The sequence below is a fragment of the Pagrus major genome, chromosome 7 (genome assembly GCF_040436345.1).
Source record: "Pagrus major chromosome 7, Pma_NU_1.0".
NCBI lineage: Eukaryota > Metazoa > Chordata > Actinopteri > Spariformes > Sparidae > Pagrus > Pagrus major.
Window position 1 is genome coordinate 198789 of NC_133221.1, and position 20000 is coordinate 218788.

Sequence of the window (20000 nt, forward strand, 5' to 3'; positions counted from 1 at the left end):
AAGATGTGAAGTTGAATCAAAACAAGTCACATGATCCTCCACTGTGTCTCTACTGTGTCTCTATGATACAGTAAATACCTCCACTGTGTTTCTACTGCGTCTCCACTCTGTCTACACTCTGTCTCCACTGTGTCTCTACTGTGTCTCTATGATACAGTAAATACCTCCACTGTGTCTCTACCTTGTCTCCACTGTGCCTCCACTGTGTCTCTACTGTGTCTCTATGATACAGTAAACACCTCCACTGTGTCTCTACTGTGTCTCCACTCTGTCTCCACTGTGTCTCCGCTGTGTCTCCACTCTGTCTCCACTGTGTCTCTACTGTGTCTCTATGATACAGTAAATACCTCCACTGTGTTTCTACTGCGTCTCTACTCTGTCTACACTCTGTCTCCACTGTGTCTCTACTGTGTCTCTATGATACAGTAAATACCTCCACTGTGTCTCTACCTTGTCTCCACTGTGCCTCCACTGTGTCTCTACTGTGTCTCTATGATACAGTAAACACCTCCACTGTGTCTCTACTGTGTCTCCACTCTGTCTCCACTGTGTCTCCGCTGTGTCTCCACTCTGTCTCCACTGTGTCTCTACTGTGTCTCTATGATACAGTAAATACCTCCACTGTGTTTCTACTGCGTCTCTACTCTGTCTACACTCTGTCTCCACTGTGTCTCTACTGTGTCTCCACTGTATTTTACTGCAGGAGGACTCTACAGCAGCATCTGAACCAAACCTCCACAAACTGAATACTGATCACTGCAAGTATGAAATATTAATAACTACAAGACTTTGATACTCAAACACTACAACACACACACACACACACACACACACACACACACACACACACACACACACACACACACAGTGATGGAATTAGCATCAATATCATTAACGCCCATCACCTCTCACATTCCCCCCCCCTCTCTCTCTCTCTCTCACACACACACACACACAAACAGTTTCTATGTGTGTGTGTGTGTGTGGCGGGGGGGGGGGGGGGGGACGACGACGACAAGTGTGAGTATGTGATGATATTACAGCTGAGGCCTCCTCTCCAATTAAAAGAGTGTATAAGTGGTTCTGATCAGCAGGAGATCACAAGGTGGGGGTTTATCTCCACCTCCACTCACAGGTTCCCCACGATGACACCCATGTTAACACTCAGACATGTTAATGCACCTCAAACACGCCTCACTGTATCAAACACAGTTCACTGTATTAAACACAGCTCACTGTATTAAACACAGCTCACTGTATTAAACACGCCTCACTGTATTAAACACGCCTCACTGTATTAAACACGCCTCACTGTATTAAACACAGTTCACTGTATTAAACACAGCTCACTGTATTAAACACGCCTCACTGTATTAAACACGCCTCACTGTATTAAACACAGTCCACTGTATTAAACACAGCTCACTGTATTAAACACGCCTCACTGTATTAAACACAGCTCACTGTATTAAACACAGTTCACTGTATTAGATTAGATGTTCAGGATGTGATTCTGCAGCTGATTGGTTGATTGATCGATGATAATCAATATGAGTCACATTATGAGGACAAAATGAATTCAGATAGAAAAAGTGGAGCTCCACTCAGGAGACTGAAGTCTGAAGATAACACATTTAACCGACCTCACTCTTTACATCATATATTGTATTGTATATACAACACATCTTCCAGCAGAACCCTACTCTCTCTGCTGGTGGGGGTCCACAGGGACCAGCTGACCCCGAGGCTATTAACCCCCTCCTGGACCTGACACCAGCTGAGGACCAGGTGTTTATGCCAGTCTTTGCTCAGATAAGAATGTTGGTATAAATTATATTTAATACCAACACTGGCTTCCTGTTAGAAAATTGATTTTAAAATCCTCCTGCAGGTGTCAGAAGCTCTGACTGGTGTATGTATGATGTGCTGCTCCGGTCTGAAGAGTCCAGCCCTCTGGTCTGGATTTTAGGTTCAGGAGCAGCATTCAGATTTATGATCGAAAATATTACTGTTGGTACGTGACTGCTCTTAAATGATATTGTTATAAGTGTCTTCCCATCCTTCAACAGCTTATAGTTGAGAGGAGGTGAACTGATAAACTTGTCTTACCTAAAAGAGTGACTGGAGGTAAAGGATGAAGCCGGAGACTCACCTGAGACCAGGTGACCCTGAGAGACCCACCTGGAGCTACATCATCATGTTATCTATTCAGGACTCATAACTGCTACTGCTGCACTGAGACCCTCCATTAAATCACATGTTTGGTTCTGATTCAGTTGTCATGACAACAAACACAAAGACGAGTCAAAAACAACTGGACTGAACGACGGAAACCTTCTAGTGAGAGTCGAGCAGGAAGTCGACCTCTGCACGCCGTCGCTGACACGAGATAATCCGCCGAGACAACGACAAAGACACGTCAGCGCTTTGAAACCCGAGGAAACAGAAGAAGGAGGAGAAGAGATGATTTTTAATTTCACTGCATCAGGGTGGAGACGCTGAGTCGAGGAGAAACAGGAGGAGGAGGAGGAGGAGGTTGGGGGGGGGGGGAGGAGGTGCAGTTCTATTAAAACAAATCGAGCCTCTTTAACAGGCATGGAGCAAAAACATCATGTGAGAGATTAAAACAAGGCTTTGAAGAGGAGACAGGGAGGAGGAGGAGGAGGAGGCGGAGGAGGAGGAGGTGGAGGGGGTGGTGGAGGGAGAGGAGGAGGCGGAGGAGGAGGAGGGGGGGGGTTGGCAATAAACGACAGAAATACTATAATAACGAGGTGAAGTTTAATCACACAGAGAGAAACAGAATGAGAGATCCTTTATTCAAACACACTCCTCCATCACCTCCTCCTCCATCACCTCCACCTGAACACACTCCTCCATCACCTCCTCCTCCATCACCTCCACCTGAACACACTCCTCCATCACCTCCTCCTCCATCACCTCCACCTGAACACAGCTGTGATCAGCCGCTCTGACAACAAACTGAAACTTCTACTCCATGACATCACTTCCTGTTCATCACATTCAACATTCATAAACAGCCACATCTGTATCATGAGCAGCTGCTGACTCTGGGCCGGGCCGGGCTGGGCCGGGCCGGGCCGGGCCGGGCCTCGCAGCTCTCTGCAGGCTTCAGGTCCATCAGATCACAGTTAGAGGTGGGCAACACATACCATATACATCATTATCATGATGATATCAGGAGGTCACGTTATTGATCAAACATCTTATTGTGTTCATCTGTTCTCAAAGTACAAAATCATCCAGACGCGGGGCTTCCATGGTGGCACCCGCCCCCCCACGCAATCTGATTGGCCACCCCGTGTGCCCCCCCAATGGTCATTGACTCGTGGTAATATCAATCATTGTGTAAAGCTCTTTACCGACGCTGCACGTAAAACGGAAGCAAAGCTGAAACCTTGTGTGACTAGACTGTGTTAACAACTCATGAAGGCTTTTATTTTGGAAAAAATACAAAGGAAGTGGCTCCGCGGCTCTGCTAATGAACTTGTGTAACTTCACCAGTCACCGACTTTTTTTGCAGCGTGATGCTCCTAGGTGCACCGAGTTAAGGTAAGAACTGAACACTACAGGTTCTGTAAGACTGTCACAACAATGTTTTGCCAACTTCTGTTCCATTTGGGCCTAATTTGGTTCAATTTGCATGGAGAACTGTTCTTAAACAACACTGCAGGTGTGTTTTACTTTAGTTAGCTCTCCATCTGGATAAGCATAAACATCTCTCCACTATTTCAGTAACGTTAGCATCTGTCGTGTGTTTTGCGTTTTGCGACATGAATTAACAGTCAACAACAGAGTATCATATCATTGTGTGATGTTGGTACAGTGCAAATAACATGTTGCTTTTCATTGTGTTTGTGGACACGTTTTCAATGTAGACTACAGTATGAAACGGAGGCAGGGAGACATCTCCAATTTCTTCACTAAGAAGAAAATTAGCAGGGAAAGTGCAGGTGACCAGCAGGAGTGTGAGAGTCAGAGTCAAACTGAATGCAGCCAGGCAGCTAACACAGACCAGCATGTCCAGGGCCAGACCAGCACTCATGGACCTCCAGGTGAAAATGCAGGTATTAGGGAAAAGCTTTAAAATGTGTAATGTGGTGTTCTGCAGAATTTTACAGTTATTCAGTGAATGAAGGAATTTAAATACCTCCTTTTAATACCTCCTTTTTAATCACAGTATAAAACTGGCACTATGCACTTAAAATTCTGTATTTGTTAAATATCTGCAATTCATGCTATATATTATAAAAAATTTAGAGTGTAGAATATGGTTAATGTTCTTATTGTTAGTGGTAGGTGGTACCTACTCTGCTTAAAACTGATTACTGAAGTGATCTCTTATGTTTACTGTATAAAGCTGAGCACTACTGATGTTAAGATATTGTTGTTACTGTTCTAAATTTCATTGTGATGATTGTGCTGAGTCTTATTAAAACTGATAACTACACAGAACACTGAGCTTTTTATTCTATTTTTTAATTCTATTTTACATTTTTATTTATTTATTTTTATTATTATAGGATATTGTTGTTACATTGTAAGAATTTAAGTGGTGCTTAAAACTGATTACTACACAGAACACTGCTATGTTCACTGTACAGAGCTAGAAGCACTAACTTCTGACTAACTCTGTACAGCAAACATCCTAGTGTTCTGTGTGTTACCACTTGCTAAGAGTACACCCAGCAGATTTAATGTGGTCAAGAAAAGCAAGATGAAAACATAAACAGTGTGTAACTGTACAATATAAATATTGAAGTGGGCGATCAGTGGCAGCCTTCACTTTTGTTACTTTTGGGCGGCCCCCCCAGATTAATTGTTGCTACCCCCTGTGCCCCCCACCAGAAAATTCTCTGGACCTGCCCCTGAAATCATCCAACAGTTTTGTCTCAATATCAATGTTGAAGTCGGCTTATTTGCTGAAAAATATTGTGATCTATGATTTTGTCGCCCAGTCCGTGTTTTAATTAAGTGCTTTAGAGAAGCTTTTAAAATATGAAGGTATATGTGATGATATTATTTTAAGGCCACACGGCCCAGCCTGACTCACAGTTCACTTCATGATAGAATCAGACGGCAGCAGGTGATGCCCAGGTGTTTGTAGGAACGTGTGGAGAACAAAGAGTTACACCTCTGTGAAATCATCAGATCACATGATGCTTCAGTCTGTTTCCACAGGACGACTGAAGGTATCCAAGCTGACACTCTTCTGTTTCTGTCACCTGATGAACTGACAGCAGCCTGACTGGTTCTGATGGACCCAATCCATCACAACAAACTCAACTTCTGTAACGACTCAGTTGCTGATTATTTCCTCCATTGATCACTTTATGATCTGATCTATAAAATATGTGAGTGTTAAGACACAATGTCTCCGGTCAGATTCCTTCATGTTGTAACACGTCTGCATCTGCTTTAACTCATCTAAAAAAGACAAGATGAAGAACTACAAACTACTCAGAAGAGTGGGGCGGCTGTAGCTCAGGAGGTAGAGCGGGTCATCTAGTAATCGGAAGGTGGCTGGCTCGAATCCCTGGCTCCCCCAGCTGCATGTCGAAGTGTCTTTGAGCAAGATACTGAACCCCAAACTGCTCCTGATGAGCAGTTGACACCTCGCATGGCAGCTTCTGTCATCAGTGTGTGAATGTGTGTGTGTGAATGGGTTGTAAAGCACTTTGAGTGGTCTGTAGACTGGAAAAGCGCTGTAGAAATGCAAGTCCTTTCCTTTCCATTTAGAGTGCATACCTCAGCCAGGGTCCAACAGTCCCCTTTAATTCAATCAAGCCTAATCCAATATAACATAAAACATATTTAAATCCGCTAGATCTGGATTTTTATTTGGATCTGCATCAAATTGTCCTCACTCATAGATACCAGCCACCTAAATACACCTGATTTTAATGATCCAGATCCATGAATTCTCTGAGAAACTAACCAAAATGTGGAAAAATGCTTTATCTCGAAAAGTTAATGAGGTCTGTTCTGGGCCGAGACACATCCTCCATACAAGTGCAGAGGAAATCTGTTCAGATGTTTATGTGTAATCCTGCTGATAAACCAACCAACCAACCAACCAACCATTCAACCAACCAACCAACCAACCATTCAACCAACCATTCAACCAACCAACCAACAAACCATTCAACCAACCAACCAACCGACTTTTTGACTTTTCTCACTCAGCTGTCATTTTACATGAAGTCCAAAATAGAAAGGACCTTGTTCTTGTTTGTACCAGGTATACCCAACCAATCAATGATTGAACATCACTTTGTCTGATTGAAGGGTTTGTTGCTCTGCACCGACAGCAAACCACCAATCACAATCAATCATCTATGAAATCACCCCAATGATAATATCAAACGAGCTGTTCAAGTTATCTGTTAGTTTGTTCCTGAGTGAACAGGTGAGTGTTCAGTAAAACAATGAATGCAGTTCTTTTACTTCAGTAGAGTACTCCACTCTACCTCCAGTGTGTATTTATATAAATACAATGAGTCTGAACTATCGTGGATCAGAGTCCCCAGATAAAACAAGCTACTGATTACATGAAACACATTATGACACATCAGATGTTAAACAGAGTTACATTTCTTCAGTGTTTTTCAGTCTTCACAACACTCATCACATTCACACACTGATGTCAGCAGCTGCCATGCGAGCAGTTTGGGGTTCAGTATCTTGAGCCAGGGATTGGAACCAGCGACCTTCCGATTACTGGATGACCCACTCTACCTCCTGAGCTACAGCCTCCTGTTCTACTCTAGTACTCATGTAATCTGAAGTATTGATACCTCTGATGGCCTCCCTGATCTTTACTCTATAACTCAAAGAGCTCTTTATGATCCAGAGACGTTTCAGTCCGTCTCATTTCTTTAACAGAGATTTCATCTTCTCTCACACTGAAGACACAACTGCTACATGTTACACGAGTTACACAAGTTACACATGTTACACAGTTACACAGTTACACAGTTACAGTTGTGTGTCTGCCGCAGGATCAGTAACATGTGATGATGTTAAGCAGCAGAGTAAAGAGCAGCAGCGAGACGTTTGTGTGCTGCAGGAAACTGAAGCGTCTTTTTTTCTCTGCGAGGGAACTTAGTCACACAGAGAGAGAGACAGTCGGAGTCTATGTCTCTCTACCACTGATCTGATTGCTGCCCCTCTAATTAGATCACAGCACAATTAATGAGAGTCAGCTGTCAATCAAAGCCTCATCACTGAGAGAGAGAGACTCATGCACCACACATGAGAGAGAGAGAGAGAGAGAGAGAGAGAGAGACTTACTTCATTCAGGAAACAGTCCGTCTTTCTTTCATTCCTCCAAAAAACAGACGACAAGAATTGAAAGAACCTGCTCACTGGGCGAGAGAGAGAGAGAGAGAGAGAGAGAGAGGGGGACTAACGACTACCGACACACAGATGAAAAGAGAGAGAGAGAAAGATAGAGAGAGGGGGATGACAGGAGGGAGAGGGAGGGCGACCGAGCAGCCGGCTGGATGGCTGTAATCCCATTATTGTGAACGACACATTGTTCTGAGAGAGAGAGGGCGAGAGACATTCACACACACAGGGAGAGAGAGAGGGGGCAAGAGACATTCACACACAGGGAGAGAGAGAGAGAGAGAGGGCAAGAGACATTCACACACAGGGAGAGAGAGAGAGAGAGAGGGCAAGAGACATCCACACACAGGGAGAGAGAGAGAGAGAGAGCGAGAGGGCAAGAGACATCCACACACAGGGAGAGAGAGAGAGGGCGAGAGACATTCACACACAGGGAGAGAGAGAGAGAGAGAGAGAGGGCAAGAGACATTCACACACAGGGAGAGAGAGAGAGAGAGCGAGAGGGCAAGAGACATCCACACACAGGGAGAGAGAGAGAGAGAGCGAGAGGGCAAGAGACATTCACACACAGGGAGAGAGAGAGGGGGCAAGAGACATCCACACACAGGGAGAGAGAGAGAGAGAGAGAGAGCGAGAGGGCAAGAGACATCCACACACAGGGAGAGAGAGAGAGAGAGAGAGAGAGAGGGCGAGAGACATTCACACACACAGGGAGAGAGAGAGGGGGCAAGAGACATTCACAGAGAGAGAGAGAGAGCGAGAGCAGGCGAGAGACATTCACACACACAGGGAGAGAGAGAGGGCGAGAGACATTCACACACACAGGGAGAGAGAGCCAGAGACATTCACACACACACACACACCCACAGAGGGCGAGAGACATTCACACACAGGGAGAGAGAGAGAGAGAGAGAGAGAGAGAGAGAGAGAGAGAGACGGCGAGAGACATTTAGACAGAGAAAGCAAGTCTCAGTGGAAACAGAGGGGGCGGGGCTCAGCTGCACACAGATATGTGGGCGGGGTCAACTCATGAATATTTAATCAGTGGTTTGAGGCGTGAAGTTGGAGAGAGAGTGGTAGAGCAAGGCAGTAAATCACTGAGTGTGACATGGGTTTGTTCTGAGAGAGAGAGAGAGACCACACCCCTCTGACTGAGTCTATACAACACTGAGTCTATACAACACTGAGTCTATAACACTGAGTCTATACAACACTGAGTCTACACAACACTGAGTCTACACAACACTGAGTCTATACAACACTGAGTCTATACAACACTGAGTCTATACGACACTGAGTCTATAACACTGAGTCTATACAACACTGAGTCTATACAACACTGAGTCTATAACACTGAGTCTATACAACACTGAGTCTACACAACACTGAGTCTACACAACACTGAGTCTATACAACACTGAGTCTATAACACTGCGTCTATACAACACTGAGTCTATAACACTGAGTCTATAACACTGAGTCTACACAACACTGAGTCTATAACACTGAGTCTATACAACACTGAGTCTATACGACACTGAGTCTATAACACTGAGTCTATACAACACTGAGTCTACACAACACTGAGTCTATAACACTGAGTCTATACAACACTGAGTCTACACAACACTGAGTCTACACAACACTGAGTCTATACAACACTGAGTCTATACGACACTGAGTCTATAACACTGAGTCTATACAACACTGAGTCTATACAACACTGAGTCTATAACACTGAGTCTATACAACACTGAGTCTACACAACACTGAGTCTACACAACACTGAGTCTATACAACACTGAGTCTATAACACTGCGTCTATACAACACTGAGTCTATAACACTGAGTCTATAACACTGAGTCTACACAACACTGAGTCTATAACACTGAGTCTATACAACACTGAGTCTATACGACACTGAGTCTATAACACTGAGTCTATACAACACTGAGTCTACACAACACTGAGTCTATAACACTGAGTCTATACAACACTGAGTCTATACAACACTGAGTCTATAACACTGAGTCTATACAACACTGAGTCTATACGACACTGAGTCTATAACACTGAGTCTATACAACACTGAGTCTACACAACACTGAGTCTATAACACTGAGTCTATAACACTGAGTCTATACAACACTGAGTCTACACAACACTGAGTCTATAACACTGAGTCTACACAACACTGAGTCTACACAACACTGAGTCTATAACACTGAGTCTACACAACACTGAGTCTATAACACTGAGTCTATAACACTGAGTCTATACAACACTGAGTCTATACAACACTGAGTCTATAACACTGAGTCTATACAACACTGAGTCTACACAACACTGAGTCTACACAACACTGAGTCTATACAACACTGAGTCTATACGACACTGAGTCTATAACACTGAGTCTATACAACACTGAGTCTATACAACACTGAGTCTATAACACTGAGTCTATACAACACTGAGTCTACACAACACTGAGTCTACACAACACTGAGTCTATACAACACTGAGTCTATAACACTGCGTCTATACAACACTGAGTCTATAACACTGAGTCTATAACACTGAGTCTACACAACACTGAGTCTATAACACTGAGTCTATACAACACTGAGTCTATACGACACTGAGTCTATAACACTGAGTCTATACAACACTGAGTCTACACAACACTGAGTCTATAACACTGAGTCTATACAACACTGAGTCTATAACACTGAGTCTATACAACACTGAGTCTATACGACACTGAGTCTATAACACTGAGTCTATACAACACTGAGTCTACACAACACTGAGTCTATAACACTGAGTCTATAACACTGAGTCTATACAACACTGAGTCTACACAACACTGAGTCTATAACACTGAGTCTATAACACTGAGTCTACACAACACTGAGTCTATAACACTGAGTCTATAACACTGAGTCTATACAACACTGAGTCTATACAACACTGAGTCTATAACACTGAGTCTATACAACACTGAGTCTATAACACTGAGTCTATAACACTGAGTCTATACAACACTGAGTCTATAACACTGAGTCTATAACACTGAGTCTATACAACACTGAGTCTATAACACTGAGTCTATACAACACTGAGTCTACACAACACTGAGTCTATAACACTGAGTCTATACAACACTGAGTCTACACAACACTGAGTCTATAACACTGAGTCTATAACACTGAGTCTATACAACACTGAGTCTATAACACTGAGTCTATACAACACTGAGTCTATAACACTGAGTCTATAACACTGAGTCTATACAACACTGAGTCTATAACACTGAGTCTATAACACTGAGTCTATACAACACTGAGTCTATAACACTGAGTCTATACAACACTGAGTCTATAACACTGAGTCTATACAACACTGAGTCTATAACACTGAGTCTATAACACTGAGTCTATAACACTGAGTCTATACAACACTGAGTCTATAACACTGAGTCTATACAACACTGAGTCTATAACACTGAGTCTATACAACACTGAGTCTATAACACTGAGTCTATAACACTGAGTCTATACAACACTGAGTCTACACAACACTGAGTCTATAACACTGAGTCTACACAACACTGAGTCTATAACACTGAGTCTATATAACACTGAGTCTATACGACACTGAGTCTATACGACACTGAGTCGATAACACTGAGTCTATAACACTGAGTCTATACGACACTGAGTCTATACGACACTGAGTCAATAACACTGAGTCTATAACACTGAGTCTATAACACTGAGTCTATACAACACTGAGTCTATACGGCACTGAGTCGATAACACAGAGTCTATACAACACTGAGTCTATAACACTGAGTCTATACGACACTGAGTCTATACGACACTGAGTCTATACAACACTGAGTCTATAACACTGAGTCTATACAACACTGAGTCTATAACATTGAGTCTATATGACACTGAGTCTATACAACACTGAGTCTATAACATTGAGTCTATATGACACTGAGTCTATACGACACTGAGTCCATAACACTGAGTCTATAACACTGAGTCTATATAACATTGAGTCTATACAACACTGAGTCTATAACGCTGAGTCTATACAACACTGAGTGTTGAAAATAAAAATAAACCTTGAAACCTTGAGTCTATACGACACTGAGTCTACACGACACTGAGTCTATACGACACTGAGTCTATACGACACTGAGTCTATACGACACTGAGTCTATAACACTGAGTCTACACAATACTGAGTCTACACGACACTGAGTCTATAACACTGAGTCTATAACACTTAGTCTATACGACACTGAGTCTATAACACTGAGTCTATAACACTGAGTCTATACAACACTGAGTCTATAACACTGAGTCTATACAACACTGAGTCTATACAACACTGAGTCTATATAACATTGAGTCTATACAACACTGAGTCTATAGCGCTGAGTCTATACAACACTGCGTCTATACGACACTGAGTCTATACGACACTGAGTCTATAACACTGAGTCTATACAACACTGAGTGTTGAAAATAAAATAAACCTTGAAACCTTGAGTCTATACGACACTGAGTCTACACGACACTGAGTCTATATGATACTGAGTCTATACGACACTGAGTCTACACAACACTGAGTCTATACAACACTGAGTCTACACAACACTGAGTCTATACAACACTGAGTCTATAACACTGAGTCAATACAACACTGAGTCTATAACACTGAGTCTACACAACACTGAGTCTATACAACACTGAGTCTATAACACTGAGTCAATACAACACTGAGTCTATACGACACTGAGTCTATAACACTGAGTCAATACAACACTGAGTGTTGTATAGTGTTGAAAATAAAAATAAACCTTGAAACCTTGAGTCTATACGACACTGAGTCTATACGACACTGAGTCTACATGAAACTGAGTCTATACACTGAGTCTATACGACACTGAGTCTATATAACACTGAGTCTATACAACACTGAGTCTATAACACTGAGTCTATACAACACTGAGTCTATAACACTGAGTCTATACGACACTGAGACTATACAACACTGAGTCTATACAACACTGAGTCTATAACACTGAGTCTATACGAAACTGAGTCTATACGAAACTGAGTCTATAACACTGAGTCTATATGAAACTGAGTCTATACGACACTGAGTCTATACAACACTGAGTCTATACGAAACTGAGTCTATACGACACTGAGTCTACACAACACTGAGTCTATACAACACTGAGTCTATACGACACTGAGTCTATACGACACTGAGTCTATAACACTGAGTCTATACGACACTGAGTCTATATAACACTGAGTCTATATAACAGGTGATAACATGTCATAACATGACAATCACTTTCACTTCCTTCATCATCACTTCATCAACACGTCATCGACACTTCATGGACACTACATCAACACGTCATCAACACTCTATCAGTCCAACTATGTACATAACACTGAGTAGTAGTGATGAACGTGTGGCCTCACATGGCTTTATATTCAGTTTCAGCTCCTTGTTTATCTGTTCTGCTTCACTGTCAGCATCGTTTTCAGAGACAAAGCTGTTTCACTCCAAACAGCAGACAGACACAGTTAGAGATGTTTATCAGCTAATCAACAATGAAAAGGATCGTTAGCTGCAGCTCTGCATGTCTCAGCTGACCTGTAGCAGCTTCATATCCTCAGAGTGCTACAGTCCCACAGCTGATCTGTCTCTTTGATTCTCCTCCATCAGCTGCTGCTATGGGTGGTTCAATAATCCCTCTGTGAGCCCCAGTGCATGATGGGAAGCAGCTGCTAGATATTCAACATGGTCACTAAACTGCAGGTTGTACAGGTGCAGAAGATGAAGCTTCTGTCCAACATTCTCCTTCTTCGTCCTCTTCATCTTCTTCTGGGAGAGGGATCCCTCCTCTGTGGTTCCTCTTCCTGAGGTTTCTTCCATCTTCTTTTTTTTCCATCAACATGTGAAGTTCTTCCTCTCTTGAATCGAGGGTCTGAGGACGGAGGATGGCGTTCAGCCCCTTTGAGGCAATGTGATTGTGATTTTGGGCTATAAAATAAATAATTGATTTGATTTGATTTGATTTATTCTCCTTCTTCTCCTTCTTCTCCTTCTTCGTCTTCTTCGTCTTCTTCGTCTTCTTCGTCTTCTTCTCCTTCTTTGTCTTCTTCTCCTTCTTCATCTTCTTCATCTTCACAAAATAAAACACGGTGTTTCTAAACCTGACAGGATAGCGATAATGTGTTTGTGGTGATTTTATTTGATTGTGTTATTCTTCTACTTGTTGGTTGTTTCTTCTCTCTCTTCATTTTTGTTTCTAGATGCCAAAATAAAACACACTCTTCCTGCTCTCCACAACAAGCAGAGAAAAGTGTTTCTTTCAAAATAAAACACCATCACACTGTCTACACATGATGTGTCTGCTCAGGTGAGCCTCACTTTTGTTTAGTGTTTTCTGCTGTCTGATTGGTTCACAGCTGACAGGTCACAGCAGGTGAGAATCATAAAGTGTTCAGGTCGTCATGGTTACCATAGACAGTTTAATGTGATGTGAAAGTGAAAGTGTGTGTTATCAGCAGCATCTTATCTGTGACACAACACACTGCTGGTAAGACATGTGCGTGTGTGTGTGTGACCTCATGTGACTGAGTGTGTGTGTGACAATACATTCATGCATTCATTCATGTGTGTGTGTGTGTGTGTGTGTGTGTGTGTGTGTGTGTGTGTGTGTTAGAGCTCAGCTGGGAGTGTTTGTCCACTTCTCATCAGGACCCTCATGCAATATTAATCACACACACACACACACACACACACACTTACCCAGGGTCACATGCACCGCTGCACACACACACATCAATCAAACACACAAAGAGAAAACACACACACAGCCTGAGGTCTCAAAGTGTGGCCTGGGTAAGTGTGTGTGTGTGTGTGTGTGTGTGGGTGGGTGGACAGCTGGTGCAGCGTGTATGATGTGATTTTATATCTCTGTATTAACGTCTCGCCTCACAAACACTCATTAACTCTGTCACATAAAAATTACACCGTAATCACATCTGACCAATCACAGAAGAGATGTCTAGTTTAGCTCAGGATCAGACTTTACTCATCCAGTTTAAAGTTACGACAAAGAAGAAATAAAAACGAGAGAAAGAACGAGATCACAGAGAAAACGAATATTGTAAAAACATACACACATTAAACCATAAAATACAAATACACAGAAGGGAACGGACCCAGTGACTCAGTGAACAGACTCAGTGACTCAGTGAACAGACTCAGTGACTCAGTGAACAGACTCAGTGACTCAGTGAACAGACTCAGTGAATGGACTCAGTGACTCAGTGAACGGACTCAGTGAACAGACTCAGTGACTCAGTGAACGGACTCAGTGACTCAGTGAACGGACTCAGTGAACAGACTCAGTGACTCAGTTAACGGACTCAGTGACTCAGTGAACAGACTCAGTGACTCAGTGAACGGACTCAGTGACTCAGTGAACAGACTCAGTGACTCAGTGAACAGACTCAGTGACTCAGTGAACGGACTCAGTGAACAGACTCAGTGACTCAGTGAACGGACTCAGTGACTCAGTGAACGGACTCAGTGACTCAGTGAACGGACTCAGTGAACAGACTCAGTGACTCAGTGAACAGACTCAGTGACTCAGTGAACGGACTCAGTGACTCAGTGAACGGACTCAGTGAACAGACTCAGTGACTCAGTGAACGGACTCAGTGGTATTGTTTTGTGTTTACAGTGTAACTGATGATCATTCAGTCTCTTTACACAACATCTACTTCCTGTGTGTCCGTCCCAATAAAGGATCCCCTCTGAGGGCAGAGCGCTCACATCAGTCTGTGATTTATGAATTTTGTCTTTATAAATAAAACAGATGATAATCAGCATCACATCAGTGCTGATGTCATCACTTCCTTTATGACCTCATTAATATTGTTAAGATTAAAGATTCAAACATGATATCTAGTGCAGTCATTAACAGACTGTAGTCGTGACAACATCTTCATGGTTTAACAGTCAGAGTGAAAATTCATTTCTGGCTTTAATTCACTTTATTCACATTTTAATAATCAATAAAAACTCAAAGTGCAGCCACAGATCTGAGCGCTGGGGTGTGGCTGCACCTTATATTCAATTGATTGTGTGTGTGTGTGTGTGTGTGTGTGTGTGTGTGTGTGTGTGTGTGTGCGTGTGTGCGTGTGTGTTGTTTATCAGGTGTGTTAGGCTTTCCAGCAGAAACAAAAGATGAAGGACGAGTGAAGAGGCTTTAAAGGGGGAGGAGGGGAGGAGAAGAGGGAGGGTGATGGGGGGAGTGATGGGGGGTAGAGAGCGTGAAAAGCAGCTTGTAGGGAGACGAACCAACCAGGCGGAGTAATGAATGGAGGGGGAGGGGAGGAGGTGAAAGGTGACACGCAGTAATTGGGAGGAAATGTGTGTGTGTGTGTGTATGTGTGTGTCTGTGTGTGTGTGTGTGTGTGTGTGTGTGTGTGTGTGTGTGTGTGTGTTGCAGAGACACTACAGAAAAAATCTAACTCAACTTTATTTGTGTTGAAGGTTTCTGTTTCAGATGTTCACAGTAAAATAAACAGACACAAAGAAAAGTAGAATGGCACTCAGTAAAGCGTATACCTCCGCCACAGCCCAACAGTCCTCTTTAATTCAATCAATTCTAATCCAACATCAAACTCTACCGCACTGTATCACTCTACATCTTACAACAACCAGAACTGCTGAGCCATGATTTAAGCTGACAGACTGTTTCAGTCACAGACACCTGAACACACCTGATGTATTTAATCCAGATCAACACATCGTTGAGAGAAAGTCCTGGAGGTAATGAAATAAAAACCGATGACAGATGTGCACAGTGTACGGAGGCACAGAATCTTATAAACCACATCTGAATATTGCGTCTCTGGATTTATGAGTTTTTCTCTTTTCAACTTGATTTTTTTTTTACCAAGTTGACAAATTCAGATATCTAAACTTTATTGTTTCCTGTTTGACAGAATGTAATCTGATTGGACAGAGATCTGACTCATTGATAACCCTCAGCGCCTCCACGCTTTAACTTTTACATCCAAATATGTCAAAGTTAATTCGTTGACATTTTTCTAATTGAATTAGAGAAAAGTTAAAACAACTTTTAGATCAGGCGGCACATCAGTGACCACACCCACCAGTGACGTCACAGTGTCCTCAGTGACCACACCCACCTATTTTGTGAGTTAAGCGTGTTAACTGTTCGATGACGTCGTCAGGTTTTAATGATGATTCATAATGAGTCTGTTAATGAGCGAGAGACACTGACAGCAAACAGGAAACTACAGAGAGAGAACAATGGCTGCTCTGTAATACAAACACACACACAAACACACACACACACACATATTTGGGTCAATGAGGCTCAGTCTGAATATTCCTGAATCAACCAATCAGATCACTGAACACTGAGCAACTTCAACCAGAAACTCCAACAACACACGGAGCAACCTGTGACCATGATGATGACATCATCGGTCGCCATGTGGCAGCCTTCGCTGAGGTCAGCGGTTGCTATGGTTACAGCTGGACGCCCTGACTCAGCAGACAGAGACTAGAGTTGCACCAACCTGTTGGGGCAACCTGCTGCGTGTGTGATGTGAGGAGGAGGAACCTTCTTCATCAGGAGGACGTTTCCTGTAGGAACACAAAAACAGACGCGTGTCAGATCAGATTCTGTCTGTCAGAGAACAACACAGCGATAAAGTTCAGTTTGAATATTCAGCCACATTGTGTGTGTTCTACTGTGTGTGTGTGTGTGTGTGTGTTGTTGACAATGACTGATGGTGTGTAACTCTTCTTCTCTGCAGACGATCACACTGTATTTATATTCATCCATCAGGGTCATAATAACATGTTAATGCTAATTTCTCTCTCTTTCTCTTCTCGTTCATTTTTTTGATTAACGCATGCACGTTATGACCCTCGGCCCGCCCCGTAGTTTGTGAATTCAGGAAGCGATGCAGCAGAAACGAACAGAACTGGAGAAAGAGGAAGAGTCTGAATGAAGCTGAGCTTCACAGCTGAACAACAAAGTCGTTCACATCAACTGTGGATCAGAACCGAGTTCATGTGATTGATCACCATTAAGCCCTAATATTTATACATTTACATTTTTATATATTTATATATGACGACATTATTCACAGTCGAATGTTGATGTTTTGAATTTTCTCACTGGAGGAGGTTTTATGTTCAGGTGCTGTTTACCTGAGACCGGCTGAGACCGGCTGAGAGAAACCTGAGACCACGTCTGAGTCTTCAACACCTCAGAACAGTTCATTATTAAACAACTAATGAACCCAACTGTCTGTCTCTCTGCCTGTCTGTCTCTTTGCCTGTCTGTCTCTCTGTCTGCCTGTCTGTCTGTCTGTCTCTCTGTCTGTCTGTCTGTCTGCCTGTCTGTCTCTCTGCCTGTCTGTCTCTGTCTGTCTGTCTGTCTGCCCCTGTCTGTCTGTCTCTCTGCCTGTCTGTCTCTCTGTCTCTGTCTGCCTGTCTCTCTGTCTCTCTGTCTGTCTGTCTGTCTCTCTGCCTGTCTGTCTCTCTGTCTGTCTCTCTGCCTGTCTGTCTCTCTGTCTGTTTGTCTCTCTGTCTGTCTCTCTGTCTGCCTGTCTGTCTCTCTGTCTGTCTGTCTGTCTCTCAGAAATAAAAGGTTTTTTTTGTCTCAACAAACATGTTGTCAGCCCGTCTTCACCTCTCGTCCTCCGTCCATCTTTACATTTAAATGAGATGTTGTCTTGTGAATAACAGTTGATGTGTTTGTTTGTTTCATTTTGTTTCATTGATAAATGAATGAACATGTATTATGGGATGTAAAGTCGTGGTGTTGGTGGAAGCAGATGTCGTCTCTGTCTTCCTGTCCTGGCTCTCCGCCCACACTCGAGTGTTTTGGGTGGATCGCTCCTTTATTCGCTCCTCATCAACCATCTGCCTTCAAGGCCAAATGTGAGGTCAAGCAATGAATCACTTCCTGTTTGTCTGCTGGAGCAAATAATGAGTTAATGAGCAGCGTGGAGTGTACAGCTAATCAATCACTGCAGGTATTGATGGATGATCTATAGACTGAGCAGCTCACACTCATCTGTCCTCGTCAATACAGCCCCTGCACCTTCCTCCTACCACTGCTTCATGTTCACGCTGCGTCCATTCAGAACCTCACTGCAAAAACAGACGATTTTACTGAGAGACCTTCATCCTTCAAATTAGTTCTGACCCAAACACGGTTCAGACACAGTCAGGACAGAGAGGTGATGATGAACGAACTCTCATCATCAATAACTCAATTTCCTCAAATGTAACTGTTTGAATTCAATCAGCTTGTTTACATCAGATGGTCAGTGATGTCACAGTGAAATCACTGTGACATCACGTCACTGTTTATCAACATAAAGGTAATTCTTTAACATGAGGAGCTCCACAAAACTGGAGCGTCAGAAAGTTAATGTCTGTGAGCTTTGTTATAGAGTCTGTGTGCGTGTGTGTGTGTGTGTGTGTGTGTCAGTATTTCTCAGTGTTGCGTCATCACACACTCATCAGAAAACATTAGAATAACTAACAGCTGTGATCTGTGTTCACGTCTTTACTGAACTTCACTGCTCCATGTTTCCCTCCGTCACTCGTCTGTTTTATCTCAGGTGTACCCGAACGCACCACAACGAGCCACCTGCTCTCTGCTGCCCCCTGCTGGGTGGAATTAAAGAGGAGTGAACTGCACATGAACGATGGGTCAGAAACATGTCAGAACAGTTTAAATCTACACATTAATCATGTATCATAGATCTGTCTGTATGTTCTGTATGTAAACAGTCGCTGACAGAAACAACCAATCAGGAGCCAGAACTTCATCTGAAGTTCATCTGAACTCCTCTTGACTCACTCTAAAACCGAAGCCTCCAAATAGGCCACAAGGCATTTAATCCCCATTAAACCTGACCCGGAACACACACACACACACACACACACAAACACAGTGACACACACACAAACACACACACACACACACACACACACTCAGAGTCCATAGATTAGGCTGCCTGCCTTCATTCACTAATCTGTGGAGTTAATCTGATGGTTGTAACTCCAAACTGAGACATTACAGAGCTGTAATCTGCATATATGGAACACACACACACACACACACACACACACACACACACACACACACACACACACACACAGTGACACACACTGAGCCATATGTGCAGCAGTCTTTGATGCAGATTCAAATAGACTCTAACTGGTCAGCAGATTTATAATAAAACCAGATTGTGAACACAAACATGGCGTCTGTTCTGTTCAGCCGCTCGCCTGCTGCTCACCAAACTGTCACAACGTGACAGTTTGACGTGATGCACAAGAGTGTGTAACAGTCACAGCCTCAGAGAAACGACTCTTCACTGTCACAATCTGATCCGTTCGGTCTGAGAACGACTGGAGCCGCACCACGACATCATTTTATCAACATTTAAGCTAGCAGAGCGCAAACAGGAAGTTAGCCGCTCAACTGGTAGAAGTGTTGTGAGCGCGTTCTGTTGGC

General features: G+C 43.0%; 1 protein-coding gene across 1 annotated transcript in view; it reads right to left on the reverse strand.

Annotated features, from left to right (window-relative positions):
• The window catches only part of plxnb3 (plexin B3), a 70012-nt gene that overhangs the window by 39301 nt on the left and 10711 nt on the right, over positions 1-20000 (reverse strand). The window contains exon 2 of the mRNA XM_073470192.1: positions 17035-17101. The gene's annotated coding sequence lies outside the window, so the exon portion shown is untranslated. The remainder of the gene's footprint in view (positions 1-17034; positions 17102-20000) is intronic.